We start from the raw sequence: 14909 nt of genomic DNA, 5'->3' as shown, positions 1-14909 counted from the left end.
TAATATCTCAGATAGGGCAGAGCGACGCACTTTTTTGCCAGAAAAATTATATTTTTTGGTTTCATTCAAAAACGCAGTTTTTGAGTAAACCTAAGAGTGGTTTCTTTCTCTCTTACAAAACTCCGATTTTAATGATTCATTCGATCATCCGCTCACATGTACGCGATGAAAAGGTTCCCGATGAGGCGTACTTGTCGAGACGCGTAGATTATGAAAACCAATCGTAAATTCGTTTAGCATTTCTGTTAGAGTGTACAACAAAAATTCTAATCAGCAATTGGTCGCAATTGTTTAATCTTCTGCGAAATACGCTTAATGTGAATCCCAATTTTTAGAATGGCGTATTCTAGTAAATAAAATCTAATGTATTCTAGTAAAATTATTAGAATATGCAGGTTATACAACTTATGCCTCATGTGACGGTACCCTCATGGACAGAAAGGTAGCGACACTTTTTATTCGATAACTTTTAGAATACGCAAAAATTTTCGGAGTGCGATTCACCATGCGCTATCGATGCGTGTGATGAGCGGTCATGACAGCTCAGGGGCTTCAACAAATATCGCATACAGACAGGATTAATAAAATCGTGTTTAAAAAAAAAAACAAAACATTTAGTTTTTTTGTTTAAAACATGTTTTTAATGTTTTATATATGTTTTAAATAGCTTTAGAAAAAAATCATGTTTAAAAAAAAACCTTTTAAATATATATTTATTATATTTTATTATAATGCATTTTTACTTTCAAATATTTTGAAACGTTGTTGAGGTACATTTGAGCATTTATAATTACACCTACTTCCTCATTTTTCTTAAACTTAAGAATATTACCACATAAATATAATTATGTTTGAATGTATTGTTTGCTATTTAACATTTTATTTGACTGTATATATATATATATATATATATATATATATATATATATATATTAAGTTATGCAAATTTAAACAATAGCATGGCATTTGCTAATATGATCCTTTATGCGTATTGATTACTCACGGTTTCGTTTTGAAATTTTTATTTCATAATAATTATTCCTTGTACTACTAATTGTAGTTCTAATATTAATCTATAATTTACGTTACTATAGACTTTTACAAGCTACCAAGCTGACTATATATAGGGTGTCTGGAAAATAATGATAAATTTTTCACATAAGAGCAGAATGGACTAAATTGAGAAGAAAAGTCCTCTACTGTTTTGCAATTTTCGCAATTAACAAGATATTAATTGATAAAAATTGCCGAAAATTGGTCTTCAATCATTTTTACTCAAATACTATCAACTTTACAGAAAAACTGCAAAAGACAAAAATTGTTTATTTTTTATTTAGGTCTAGGCTGTGTTCGGAAATATCACTTGTTGGTGTGTTTCGATGGAGAAATAGTAGGGTATCGTGTGCCTTTGAGTGATGAGTGTTCTCGAACGGCTTCCGTGTGGCGTGTGTGTCATCTCAATTCCACTTCCCGCTCATGTTTAACCCTAACATCGAGCTAAACAATTCACCGGTGAAGAAAAGTGGAATGATTGTAGAGGAACGACGGCGGTATATGATTGTAAAAAGGAAGGAATATAAGTCATTCTTTCCACGATTACTGGCGCCTATTAAACATTCTACTATCCTACCGAGTAATTATATGTTGCTGTATCGACTTTAGACAATGGTAAAATTTTTTATCATAAAAATTCAAGTTGATGTAATGCTGATTCTACAATGAGTCGATAGTCTTATGGGCAACCTACAATAAGCCATAGATCATAAATTATAAGTCATAAGTTAGAAACGAACCAATCACAGTAGTCAAGTTTCTGACTTCTGATTTATAACTTATGGTTCATTGTAGAAGACCTATTAATCTTAATCGATGAATTTGATTGATCAGCGTTAGTTTTACAAGTTGGCTATTGGTCAACTTTACCGCCTAAGACTTCCGATTAGCAACTCATTGTACAATTAGCATAACAGGTTTGACAACTAACCATATTCTGATTGTAGCAGGTCTTATTATTGTAAATCCTTAAAGAAAATTGACATCAGTGATATAAAACTTTAGATGCTGGATGTTGCTTCATCGTCTAAAGATTTATTAGTTCCTGCGAGGCTTATTGTCGATCTTAGAACAATTAGTTTTGTTCTAAATAGTACTGGACACATACAATTTTACAATATTTGTACAAATAATCTATTGTATAATGTGCGTAAAATATGATTAAAGGCAGAGCAATATGAAAAAAAAAATTAGAATAAAAATAAATAAAAAAATAATAAAACTTAGACAAATTTTCTAGATTAATATAACTGCTCAAAATTTTTTGACCTAAGAACACGATGTAATTGTCCTTTTCTCCCATTCCAAGAAGTAAAAGAAGAATTTCGATTAGTTGATTCTCTTATACACTATGCATTATGCGTTATACTAGTCTGTGCTGTGGCCATTACATACCGGCTCACATCGATTCCCCTTGCTTTTCGCACGGGTAGTTTAGTGGCACTTGATGTGACTCTCTCGATGTTTTCGAACGATCTCACATTAGTACACACGAGTATTTCCGAATGGCTGGTGTGTATTAGTGGTACACCAATGAGTGTTTTCGAACGCAGCCCTAGTCTACAATCAGTCGAGAGACGTTGTATGCCTTGCCGTAAGAAATTAATCAATCATGATTGTCGATTGTTTCTTTCCACACAACAACCGAATACGCATGCGTTCGACATCCGACGCCGATATATGACGTATTGTAGAACAGACCTTATTGTAGAATGCGTGTTAAGACTTAAACACAATGGCACAAGCAACAGTCATCCAATTAGAACTCTGGGATATAATATCGAACTTATACACCAGAGATCTGATTGGACGGCTCGTTATTCCCTGTTGCCTGTGCCTGTTGTGTTTAAGCCTTTACACGCATTCTACAATAAGCCATTAGTCATAAATCAGAAGTTAGAAGTTGGAAATTGACGACTGTGATTGGTCAATTACCAACAGTTTTTAACTTCTGATTTATGACTAATGGCTTATTGTGGAATGACCATTAAAGCGGGAAGCACAGACTTTTGCATAACGCATAAAACATGAGGCATAAGAAATTGAACCAATCAGACTTCTATATTTCATAGAAAAGAAGGAAATGAAGGACTTCGGTTGGTACATTTACATCTCCTTATGCATTACATGCATTTATGCGTTTTACAAGAGTCTGTGCTCCCCGCTTAAGGCTTGTCCTTTTTGGTTAAACTTTTGCATCAGTTATCTTTCTTCCTTTTCTCTCCAGGAGGAAAGATGAAGAAGAAGAAAGATGAATTGATGTAAAGTTCAGCCAAAAAGGACGAGCCTCTATCAGTTGTATCAATATCAAACAATCGCATTTGTTTTTTATATGGCTACAGTCTAAATTAATTTTAATTGATTATTTTGAACGTGTAAAATGGGAAACAAAAGGAAGAAGCGTGATGAGGATAATTATGAATATGATCCAGCTCCTAAACATTTGCAAATAGGCCATATCAAGAATCAAGAAAAGCGTCTTATCGTTATATTGGAAAATTCTCAATTGGAATCTGTAAAAGTGAGGTTATATTTCCTTTTACATCTATTGATAATTACAAATTCAACAATGCTTTTTATCATTATCATTTATTTATTTACTTTTTTATAATTTTATTTTTCTGCATCAATAAGCATGAAACATAATTGCAGGTTGGAAATAGCTTTGAACTGCAACTGTTGATCATACATTTTGAAAAAATATAAGCGTGATCCAGACACATGTAGACCAGATATCATTTATCATTGTCTGTTAATGTTAATGGACAGTCCGTTAAATTAAGAGCTAGATTGTTACAAGTCTATATACATGTATATACATACAGAAAAAATGTATTGATAGAAATCAATCAACTAGGCTATCAAGACATTCAAACACTTTGCTGGATTGATGGGTAAATGCCTACGATCATTTTAACTATATCATAATAGATAAACTTAAATAGCAATAATAAAGATTTATAAACTCGTTTTTATTATAATATTATTATAAGATTATAAGTGATTTCTATATATCCTTTTAAGGCAGTATTCATAGTCAATTTTTTTATTAAGTACTAAATCCACGAAATCTTGTACCTAATGAAGATCTTGTTATCGTAGTTGGAGCTATGGCATGGTCAAGTAAATTATTATTATTAAATGATATATTACTACCATTATATTAAAAACTATATTATAAAATATTTTATATTCTTGTTTCTTTGTAGATCAAAACAGATTACACAGAAGATACCTCAATTAATAATTATCCTCTCTCAGGCGCCATTGCCTGTAATCAATTATGTAAAACGTTTGAAGAAGTTTGGGGAGTTGTTTAATAAAAAAAATTATAATATTATATATTTATGTATTATATATTTTTAATTTATCTAAATTTCGAGAACACAATTCGAAAGATTTTCTGAAATGGACATTATTTCAGTAGAGTAATTTTATTGTCCTATTATGACATCTTCCTCTTTGATGTTCTTTCTGAATAAATTTTTAATATGTACTACATGGGCTGAAAAGTCCCGGGATTTTTAATGAAAACAAGCGTTTTTTGGGCAAAGTTATATTTATTCGTCAACATAGTTGCCTTCGACGGCGATACACTTAGTACAGCGATTTTCCAACATTTCGATGCCCTTTCTGTAGTACGAAACGTCCAAGCCTTCGAAATACGCCTCGGTTTCCACATGATGACTTCCTCATTCGATGTAAATCTCTTTCCCTGGAGCCACCGCTTGAGCTTTGGAAACAGACAATAGTCGCTGGGGGCCAAATCTGGAGAATACGGTGGGTGAGTAACCAATTCGAATCGTAATTGGTCCAATTTAACCATCGCTTTCAAGGACATGTGTGACGGTGCGTTATCGTGATGGTACAGAACTTTTTTCTTCGCCATATGGGGCCGTTTTTTCTTTATTTCGTCGTTCAGTTTATTCAATAATGCTGCATAATACTCTCCTGTAACTGTTCTTCCCTTCTGCAGGTAATCGATGAAGATTATGTCATGCGCATCCCAAAAAACGGAGGCCATAACCTTCTCAGCCGAGCGTTGGTCTTTTGGCCGCTTTGGTCGCCTTTCGTGGCTTTTCAGCCACTCTGCAGACTGCCTATTGGACTCAGATGTATGGTAATGGAGCCACGTTTCATTCATCGTCACAAAACGTCGAAAAAAGTCCGCTCGATTACGCTGCAACAACGCCAAACCGGCCGTTGAATCATCAACGCGCTGCTGTTTTTGGTCGATGGTCAGCAAACGCAGCACTCATCGTGTCAATAGCTTTTTCATCTCCAAAACATCGTGCAAAATGTATCCCGCCCGTTCTTTTGAGATGCCCACGGCCTCAGTTAACTCGCGCAACTTCACTTTACGATCACTCAAAATGATTCGATGCACTTGCTTTATGATTTCCGCATTCGTAGCCTCTTTTGGCCTTCCAGAATGAGGTGCGTCTTCGGTGCTTGTACGAACCATTTTAAATTCACTAAACCACCGATAAACTGTTGTTCTCGAAGAAGCAGATGTGGGATAACATTTCTGCAACCAATTCAATGATTGTCCAGAAGTTTTTCCCATCAAAAAACAATGTTTGATCAAGATGCGATATTCCTGTTTTTCCATTTTTTTTTACGAAGGCGAAAGTAAGGCCACTTAAACGACTGTAGCTTGTAAACGAAAGAACGAAATGTCATGAAACTTCATACATAAACTAGTGACAGATGAACCTCTCGAAATGAATCATATTCATTTTCTAGTGGCACCACCTATTAAAAAATCCCGGGACTTTTCAGCTCATGTAGTATATACATTTTATTCGGCAACATAGATATGATAAAATTGTTAAAGATGAAAAAAAAATGTGACAAACTGATGTGCATTAACATGTACATAGCGACAAACATGTGTTAATCAAACATATTCATTATAACATTTGAAATTTATCAATTGTAAAATGCACGAATGAAATAATATTATTAAGTATAAATGGTTAACTTTTTTTGTGTTTATCAGCGCTCATAATAATCAGAATAATTATATTCATTTGTGCATTTATAATATTAATTATAAATTGATTCACGAATGTTAAAATGAATGCTTTTCAATCCTGAATGCATTTTTATTCATTTATAGCAATTGCATAGAGCATATTTCTATATCTCTCAATCTAAAAATAATATTAACTTTTTCTCTGCATTGTGAATACTGTTCAATTCAAAATTTTGAATAGGAAATGAAAGTTTTTCAGTCTAATTGCATCCAAATGAATCTAATTGAATTCAATTAAATCCAAAAAAAAGTGTTTGCTATTTAAAATTTAAACGCACTCGGATAGAAAAAAATTTTAATCCATTTTAATCCATTCTCATTTGCTGAATAAACGAAAGATAATCTGAACCATTAAAAATTACTGCGAAAGATGTCTTCAGACATTTTGCTCTGCTCTCTTTTAAAGCTGTACTTTTTATTTTTGACGTGTGATGTTATGGTGCCCAATGCCATTTTAAGTTAGGATAACATATCATCAATAAATGAATACGACATTGCACATACATGATGTAACTCTGTTTGCGCTGTCTAATAAAAAGAGATAGATACTTATAGTACATTCATTACTAACATGTCGACTCATATATCTAATATAGAAAATTGTATGTATATTATATTATGTGAACACACGCACGCACGCACGCACGCACACACACACACACACACACACACACACACACACACACGTACGCATTATATAAACAGATAAAAGTTACTCATGTTGAGATAATCATGCAGATATTATTTCTTTATACGTAATATTAGAATTTTATGTACATACATTGTATAATGTGTGTGTGTTCACATCGCATAAACATAACATTTATAATTCTAATATTGTTATTAGTGAATATAAATTATAATTATATTTTATATGTATTATAATGTACATATACACAATAATACTCAAAATATAATTTTAATATTGCATATATCAATAATTCACTAATATGTCTATATGCAATAATAGAATAATATTTCGTGTCATTGTGTATGTATACATACATTATAATACACAAAATGTAATTGTAATTCGTATTTATGAATGTCTTTTTATATACAACGTTAGAATTAAATTTTATATATCATACACATTATATATTATTGTATAATATAAAAGTCTAATATTACATAAAAATGAATATAGAGAATATCTGCATGAATATTCCAGCATGAGTAATTGTTAATAATGTGTGTTTTTACTGATATATTATAATACACGTACAATTTAACATATTACACGTATAAATATGACATTGGCTTATCTTAGCGCCAAGACACTATCGTCTCCAGATCAGTAATATGTCTATTTGAAATAATATATTTGAGTATAGATGATTTTTATCTCTCTTTTTGATAGACACAGCAAAAAATGGAGTAACTACATATATACATATATGCAACATGTGTCCATATATTGACAATAATATATGACCTAAAATGACATTGGTCATAGGAAAAAGTGATACTACGACTGTGTAACGATATAAATTGCGAGTACTGAAAATATGTAATATACGTAACTATAGATTTTCAATAATGACAGTGTACATTGACACATGGCCATAATAGCATTGTTCCTTTCGTACAATGTCATTTTAGGATGTAACATGTATTAGCAATACATAGATGTATTACACATATAATATACGAAGCTGCTCCATATTTTGCTACGTTTAATAAAAAGTTGTAGAAGTTACTCATGCTAAAATATACAGATATTAGTAGTGTATGTATTTAAATATAATATAGGCAATATTATATAATATTGCATATATATATATATATATATTAGGTGTTGGAATTAATTCGTAGCGTTTTACAAGTGATGGGAAGTACTTTCATTAATGTATTTTTTAATGCTCATGTGAAATAAATAACATTCTTTCATTAAAAACGCTACGAATTAATTCCAACACCTAATACTATAATGTGTGAATATACACACCTTACAAGTAGAAGTTATTTATGCTGAACTATTTATGCATTCTCTATGTTTAAATATGCAATTTTAAAATTGTATGTATACATATAAAATATAATGTATATATATGTACATATAAAATTTAATTGCAATATTTTATATAAATAAACATAGGGAATATCTGCATGAATACCTCAGCATAAATTATTTCTAGCTCTAATTTGTGTAGATATTCATACATCATAATGCACACACTTGCAATATTCTAATATTGAGAAGAACAATTATTATATAGAAGACTTTAAATCTATAAAATATACGTATAATTAATATAAATTAAGGCTAATGAGACAATATAGATACGTAGGCTGCTGGAAAAGTTTCTGCAAACAATATGAAAAAAAAACATGTAAAATTCGGTATGGCTTTATTGTTTTTCGAAGCATTTTTTCCACTCTGAGGCTGTAATCTTAGAAATCAGTGTACGAAATGTTTCAACAACTGCTTCAGACGACTCAAATCGCTCACCACGCATCTTCTTTTTAACGTTTGGGAACAAAAAGAAATCATTAGTTGATAAATCAGGTGAATACGGACAATGAGTCATCAATTCGAATTTACTGGATAAAAAATCCATGATTTGACGTGCTGTGTGACAGCTGGCGTTGTCATGATGATGCGACGATTTCGGTTTGTTCTACGCAATTCATTTATGATTTCTAGCAAACAAATTGTTGTATACCAATCAGTATTTACAGTCCTTCGATCCTCTAAAGCCACGGTTGCCACATGTCCGGTATAACTGAAGAAACGAGCAATCATTTGCTTGGCTGCGTGAACGAACAACTTTTGTTGGTTTCGATTCATTTTGAAATACTCAAATATCAGTGAATTGTTGTTTACTTTTGGGCTCATACGAATAGATCCATGTTTCGTCCCCAGTAATGATGTTGTAGACCAAATTTGACCGACCTTGAACCCTTGAATTTCTTGAGCATTTCTTTGCTCCATTTAACAGGAGCCTATTTTTGAGCTTCGGTCAAATTGTGTGGGATCCAACGACTGCAAAGTTTCCGTACGCTTAAGTGATCATGCAAAATCGTATTGCTTTCATGTCTCAATGCCTAAGGATGCCTAAATCTCGCGGTATGTCATATGCCGGTTTCGCTCAATCATTTCACGCACAGCATCAACATTAGTGGCAACAACAGACGTGGATGGACCTTTACGGAATTCGTCACAAAGAAAGATACGTCCACGCTGGAATTCGGCAAATCAATTATAAACAGTCCTATTGGATAGTACTTCATCCCCAAAAGCCAAATGAAGTCGATCGATCCATTGTTTCGAAGTTAGATTACATTTGTAATCGTAAAAAATCATTGCCCGAAAATTTTCAAGCGAAATTTCCATTTTCTCACAAAATAACTTCTTTTAAAATACTATGCAAACAAAACTAGTTGGCTTGAGTACAAACTGTCAACTGAATTATAGGTTAAAAATGTTTAATTTTACGGATATGATAGTAGCAGAACGTTGGCGCCGCTGGAAGTATTAGATTGCCGAAACTTTTCCAGCCTACGTATACGAAAAACTTATATATCCAAAAAAACAAATTGCCAAAGATAAAGTGATGTAAAATTTTAGTAGATAGATTTGTATAAATGTAATTTTATGATCAATTACGTATCAAAGCTTCTTGACACGCTTTCTATCTACTAAAATTTTACATCACCTCATCTCTGGCAATTTGTGAGTGACAATCTTTCCCGTATTTGTGAGCTTTTCGTAATATCTGTATTGTTGAAGAGAACTTCAACGTGAATTGAAATGTACAAAGTAAAGAAGATATCATTCATCAGAGGATTCGTAATTTGATTTTTTTTAAGATATTACGTCTGATCATTTGCGTTTGACTCTCATTAGCTTTGATTTATGTTAATTGTATGTATATTCTGATATTGAAAATATAAAAGCATATATCACTAATATCTGTACATTTGATTATAAAAAACATATCTCTTTTTATTAAACGTAGAAAAAAGAGATAAAGTAGGTCTTGGACATAGGGAAAAATACTATTACATATAATAAAAATACTATTACTGTTATTATTGTTAAATATTATATACTGCCAGTATCGAAAATCGAATAATGTAACTATGGATTTTCATTATTAATGTATAATTAGCCATTAGCCATTTACTAAAGCACTTTGAATATGTATACTTATATACATTTCATAAACATACAGCGTCGTATGAAAATTATGCATATGACTATTGACCGTGTAATGTATGTTTTATATGTATATATATATATATATATATAGAGCACATATATAACATGTATATTATATAGGATGTCCAAAAAAATCCCGGATTTATGAGTTGGACATACAGAAGACTATAATTTTGACTATATAATCGTGAAAAAATGGGAATTGTACTTGTATCGGCATACATAGTACGCCAATATATAGTGCGTTGACTTATGACTATGATTCACGTTCTACGACTCAATTACGACCATTCTTGTGCTAAGGCTCTTACATAACGTTTTTGGAAGAAACGCTTCAGAAAAATTGTAAGGTCTCAAAGAAGTTATTTACTATTATTCAGTTGATCTTGGGTGGCATTTGTAGGATCAAGGTCACGTCCATGTTTTTTAATGAAACGTACTATTTTTATTGTAGATTCTAATACATAGTTATTATTGATTGTTGACTTATACAAGGATATAAGTTCGAGAAGTTTTCGGTTTAATACAGAAATGATTCCACAAATATCAAACTGCTATAATTTTAGAAAAGTTTGATTTTTCTCAAGATTACTGTTAAAATTTCAGACAGATGTGTTCATTAGTTTCTTTGTTTCGTGTCAAGCAATCAGTTTTTGATTCCATCATGACAATGCATTCACATTTCTTCAATAGCAGATGCAAAATTCTACAAATTGATTCCGCAATCGTATTTTACCATATTTGATAATTAAAATGATCTGTAGTAAATTAAAGATAATCAGCCCACACGATGAACGCTTTTGACATTTATCTACAACAAGGTACGATTTACGGCTGTGGCATTTTGTTATAGTTCGCCAGCCCACGACTAACGCCTCTGGCAGTAAATTAAAAAGTCAGTCCACGATGAACGCCTCTGAAATTGGATTATAATTAAGCAAAGCACAATTTATTGTTATAATATTTAATCATTTGTATGATAAATAAAAGAAATATTTTCACGAATGACATAAAAATACTAACCTTTCTCATTCTGGCTTTCCAACAAGAAACACATATGACAGTAACCTTTTAACCATTTTGGCTTTATAGGGTGCCTTCTAACAAGAGACACAGATAATCACTGTGTTGTGTGTACTGAGTGAGTCGCTTGTTAGAAAGCATCCATAATCTTTTCTTACCAAACGATTTTTTGCTACTATATTTTTTTCATTTTGTGAATTACAAAATTAGCATTACAAAATGGTAAAGGATTTTTCTATTCAATTTAGTCCACTCTACCTGCTTGGGACGAATGGGGCGTATATTCATGACACCCTGTATGTATATACATATATAAATATATATATATATATATATATATATATATATATATATATATGTATAATTTGCATATCTCTCTCTCTCTCTCTCTCTCTCTCTCTCTGTCTCCCTCTCTCTCTCATTTTTGAATTTATAGTTATGTCTGTATTAAACATAACCTTTTAAAAGTGAACTGTCAATTGATTTTTAAATCGCAAACATTTATTGCATAGTCTGTCATAGACATCATGGATAGAACAAATCACACGGCGAAAATGCGAATGAAACGCAACATGCTTTATTTAATATAATTCAAGAAGATATTTAAAGATTATGAAGATATTTAAAGATTATGCGTTTCGCGGGTTGCTTGCGCATTCCAAGAATGGATCTGGACACGGAAGAAACCCATGAAACGCATAATCTTTATATAGAAAGCATCCGTAGAAGCTTCATGTTATCAAGAAAGAATTGTAACATAATATATTATTTATTGTATTATACGTCTTAAAGAGGGATAAATTATTTAGCTTTATTTTGACCAGTTAATTAAAAGACAAATTATTTTTTTGAAATCATAATATTAAAGTAAACATATCAAGATGTTTATACTTTTAGACATATATCTAACACAAACAGTACATCTATGCTATACATTATTAAAATTGGTGAAGAGGGATTATAGTTCGTTTTTGGATAAGTTTTGCGAATGGAACAATACATGTTTCCGATGAAATGCTTTTCAAAAAAAATTATTTGCATACTTTGTATAATTTTCTAAGCATAATATAGTTTATAACACCTGGAAGTATTCCACACGTCGAAAGCATGTGATATTATAATATAATGATGGATTATAGAAGCATCAAACATTACAATGACAGAGTTATTAGCAATTAAAGTTTGCATTAATCGAAAAAACAAAATGTTTTCATTTTCCTCTCTAAGTATGATAACATCTAATGGCTTACAAGTACACAATATTTCTATCATTTCATTTTCAATGTGTGCTCTTATACTTTTAGAGATATGGATATTTTATCCATCTTTCTACTATAGCTGCTAATATAAATTTGCTAAAAAAGAAAAACGAGGAGAAAATTGCTAAAAAGTTATCAAGAATATACAAACATATATATAAAAGATATTATATAGGAATATATAAAAACTGTCTTCGCGATAACTTCATTTACCCAGTCAGTTTTAATGTGGACATAAATCTAGATAATATTTGTATTCTAGTCTTAATAGTTACATATTACTTCAAGTTTTGAATCTTTTCTAGCAGAATGAAAGCATTTTTTATATCGGTGCTGTAATAACAATAAGTATATTAATTGATTAAAAATTTTATATATGTTTTCTCAATTTTTTTAAGTTTAAGTAAAGATTATAATATGTTCAGTTAATCAAATATAAAGATTAATTTAAAGATTAAGAAAACATGTATATTCTTACTGTGTTACATTTGCCCATAGACTATCATTATGCTTCCAATATATATCCTTTATGAGTTTACCCACGCACCATTATAAAAAAGATTATCAGCAGAAATATAGTTTATTTTTACAATAGGTGATAAATATGCTAAATTCATACTGGATTCTTCATTTTTAATTCATTTATTTTGGTAAGTAATATTTAACATCACATATTTTTTCAGTTTTTATTAGATGATTCATAAATACATGCTTATAAATTCAAAGTAGTGTACTTCCATGGAAATCCATATGTGTATTTATAAATATTCTGAATAATTATGAAATAGAAAAAGAATTTTAATGCAATTTAAAATCATTCTCGGCAACATACTGTTTTATATAATTTAAATAATATACATTTATAGATAATGCTAAATTCTCCGCAGCTATGATATTTTCCGATCATGTGGATACTATATGTATTATGTCATCACATGAAAGAAATTGAATATCTTTCATTGATTAAAATATATCAATAGTTATGGGTAATTCAGAACGATAATTCTTCTTGAGCTACACCAATTTCTTATTCACTCGTTTTTCATTCACCTATATTTTATTTATAAAGGACATTTATTATATTAAACAATTAATAACTGCATACAATTTCGAATCTTATCTAAGATTATCATTTCATTCCTTGTATAAGGTTTGTCTGTATAAATACATTTTATACAATATAAAAAATTTTAATAATAAGACAAAAACATATTTTTATAAATAACACATATAAAATAAATAGGCATTTTCCAGCAAGAGAGTGAGTAGATATAGTGAATCATTTCATCTTTGTTTATCATTGACGAAAAGAATGAAATGATTTTCTATATTACAAATATATCAACTATTTTTGTTGGACAACATCCAATATGAATAAATATTTTTTTTTTAACTGTATTTTAGAATTTATTACATCATTCATGTTTATAATATCCAGTGATACATCTCTAAGAGATATAGAAAAAGATACAGGAAAAAGTTTATAAAATATTAATTTCAATATTCCTTGATAAAAATTCCTTGATAAATAAGTATGAAAATAACTACATTAGTGAAGAGAATTTTTTATATATAGTTACGTGATACAAGAAAAAATAAATAGAACCCTTCTATGAGATAATCTAAAAAAAATGAACACATCGCAGATTCCTGTACTGTGATGAGTGTAAAATCACACACAAACTGGATATTTTATTGAAATCGACAAAAACATTAAAAGTACATAGAAGTTATAAAACTTTCATAAATAATCGATTTAATACGTTCATTAATATGCTATTTGTCATTCTTACTTATTAGAAAAGATAAACTAAAAAAAATACAAATAACATAAATAATGATATTTTTACAATTGTAAATGTGAAAATAATATTACTAGGTACCTGAAGTTATTACTTATTTATTAGCGATTGTCTAAGAGTACTCAATTAAATAGTGTAAAATGTAGTTGTCACATCTATGTGTTTTAAAATAGATGAAAAAAACGGCACGTTCTGATATATTGTTCTACCAGTATCTGCAATCTGTATAAAAATGAGAACATTAAAACTAACAAAGATGAAAGCAATTTCGATGATTCTTATTATTTCATTTTAAAATTCTATTTTTATTTACTTCTTTGATATATCATCGTTAGGTTTAAACTTATCTCATTGTTGTATTAAACATATCATCTAGCTTTTTCAATAGTTTCAAAAAATACTCACAAAAAGCAGTATTATATGTTTATATATGCAAAAAATAGTATTACATGTTACATACAAAAAATGGAGATTCTTTTAATAATAATATTAAATTTCATGAGTTATCAACAATGCATTTTATTATACATTGCACATATCAATACTCAATTTTTCTCTTTTATCATTAT

The 14909-nt window shown here is 30.1% G+C and overlaps 1 long non-coding RNA gene and 1 pseudogene across 2 annotated transcripts; one reads left to right on the top strand and one right to left on the bottom strand.

Moving 5' to 3' along the window:
- Positions 1–3165: 3165 nt before the first annotated feature.
- Positions 3166–4395, top strand: LOC105144984 (ribosomal RNA small subunit methyltransferase NEP1-like; annotated as a pseudogene). Its single transcript, XR_015544451.1, has 4 exons — positions 3166–3574; positions 3706–4053; positions 4091–4176; positions 4263–4395. The product of XR_015544451.1 is annotated as a ribosomal RNA small subunit methyltransferase NEP1-like (transcript).
- A 6683-nt stretch (positions 4396–11078) lies between these two features.
- On the bottom strand, positions 11079–11373 carry LOC147910123 (uncharacterized). Its single transcript, XR_015544452.1, has 2 exons — positions 11280–11373; positions 11079–11172 (listed from the first exon to the last, which is right to left on the bottom strand). It is a non-coding gene; the product is annotated as an uncharacterized LOC147910123 (long non-coding RNA).
- Between the last annotated feature and the right edge of the window lie 3536 nt (positions 11374–14909).

Source organism: Acromyrmex echinatior, chromosome 3 (genome assembly GCF_024713525.1).
Source record: "Acromyrmex echinatior isolate Ae372 chromosome 3, ASM2471352v2, whole genome shotgun sequence".
Taxonomy (NCBI): domain Eukaryota; kingdom Metazoa; phylum Arthropoda; class Insecta; order Hymenoptera; family Formicidae; genus Acromyrmex; species Acromyrmex echinatior.
Note: the sequence above shows the minus strand (reverse complement) of the source record. Positions and strands in the feature narration are given on the sequence as shown.